Below are 2,435 nucleotides of genomic sequence, written 5' to 3' on the forward strand. Positions count from 1 at the left end.
TTTTTTTTTTTGAGACAGTCTCACTCCATTAACCAGGCTGGAGTGTGGTGGCACCATCTCAGCTCACTGCAACCTCCATCTCCCAGGTTCAAGCCATTCTCATGTCTCAGTCTCCCAAGTAGCTGGGAATACAGGCACGTGCCACCATGCCTGGCTAGTTTTTGCATTTTTATAGAGATGGGGTTTCGACATGTTGGCCAGGCTGATCTTGAACTCCTGACCTCCGGTGATCTGCCAGTCTTGGCTTTTCAAAGGGCTGGGATTACAGGCGTGAGCCACTACACTCAGCCCAAAAAGTATACATTCTTTTGTGTAGAAATTCCACTTCCATGATTTTATTCTAAGGAAATACTTGGTTAAAGTGTGCATAAATGTATATACAATAAATGTTACAATATTTTTATAGTATTGAAAAATTGCTATTGGCAAATAATCTGAAAAGGTCATTGATTAAAAAAAAGACAGTAAAGCCAAGAATAGAATATAATTTAGACATTGAAAATGATGAGGTACATATATCACGACTGATGATGTACAATGTGTTAATTCCAAAGCAGAGAGAGACCATATACTCAGTTCTGGTCATTGGTCAGGTAGTGTGGCTGCCAGAAGGACTGCACATCATCTTTCTTGACTACACCACAATCAGAGTGTGGACTACTAGATTTTCATGACTCCCTTCCCCTAATTTGAGAGCAGTTTTTTTTTAAAGTAACACCTTTATCAGATTTCCCTAAAACATTCACCTTAATATTCATGGAAATAACAATTCTATTGCATTACTAGCTTACTGATGTATGTAATATTTAATTAAGTTATATAACAGTGATAACTGCACAAACAGGTTTGGGAATAAATGCAACAGACTCTGTATGCTTTTAAAATTTTTTAATGGATACATACTATTTGTACATTTTTATGGGGTGCATGTGATATTTTGCTACATGAGTAGAAAGTGCAACAATCAAGTCAGGGAATTTAGGGTATGATCTTGAGTGTTGGGTACATGTGATATTTTGCTACATGTGTAGAAAGTGTAATGATCAAGTCAGAGTATTTAGGATGTTCACCATCCCGAGTGTTTATCATATTTATATGTTGGGAACATGTCAAGTCCTCTCTTCTAGTTATTTTGAAATATACAATACATGATTGTTAACTACAGTCACCCTACTCTGCTATCCAACATTGAGACTTATTTCTTCTGTCTAACTCTATGTTTGTATCCATTAACTGACCTCACTCTTTGTCCCTACCACTTGCTCCCAATTCTTCCCAGTCTCTCATTCTACTCTCTACTTCCATGAGATGAACTTTTTTTTTTTTTCTTTTTTCTCCCACATATGGGTCAGAACATGCAATATTTGTCTTTATGTGCCTGGTTTATTTAGCTTAATATAATTTAAAGGCTGTTGGTAAGAATGTAAATTTGTATGGCCATTACAGAAAACAGCATGGAGATTTCTCAAAAAACTGAAAATAGAACTACCATATGATCCAGCAGTCCCATTACTGGATATTTACTTATCCAAAGGAAAAGAAATCAAGGGAAAATATATCAATGGGATACCTGCATCCCAATGTTTGTTGCAGTACTGTTCACAACAGCAGAGATACAGAATTAACCTAAGTGTCCATCAACGAATGAATGGATAAATAAAATGTGATATATAAATGTGTATATATAATATATAAGATGATATATAATGATATATAATGTGTATATATAATATACAATGTTATATATCATTATATACCATGAGATATATAATATATAATGAATATATTGTATACATATATATATAATGTAATACTACTCAGCCATGTAAAGAATGAATTCTGTCGTTAACATCGACATGGATGGAACTGGAGGACACTATGTTAAGTGAAATAAGTCAGGAACAGAAAGACAAATATCACATGTTCTCATTCATATGTGGGAGCTAAAAAAGTTGATCTCTTGGTATATTTTTAATTCCACAGTGGTAGTGCAAGTAACAGGTACATCCCGGGTGGGGCGTGGTTGGGGAGTGCTGCCAGCCTCGTCCTTCAGTGTACTCCATGTATGTCGATACTTGTGTGTTTTGGGGGAGAGAATGGACATAGATGGTGATTTCAGTGAGATGATTAAGTGAAGTTTGCCTAAAAGCACTTCTACTTATATTAAGCAAAAAAAGGTAAGGTACAATGCCATATGAATAATCTTATTTTTGTGAAAAAATATTTAAATGGATATAAATCAAGGTGTTATCAATGACACTTATTTTATTCTTTATATTTTTAGCTGTTTTCTGAAATTTTTGCAGTTATTTTATAATTAGGAAAAAATGGAGCTCATTTTATTCTTTATATTTTTAGCCGTTTTTTTAGCTGTTTTCTGAAAATTTGTAGTAACTTTTTTTTTTTTTTTTTTTTTTTTTTTTTTTTTTTTTTTT

This window comes from Piliocolobus tephrosceles, chromosome 4 (genome assembly GCF_002776525.5).
Source record: "Piliocolobus tephrosceles isolate RC106 chromosome 4, ASM277652v3, whole genome shotgun sequence".
NCBI lineage: Eukaryota > Metazoa > Chordata > Mammalia > Primates > Cercopithecidae > Piliocolobus > Piliocolobus tephrosceles.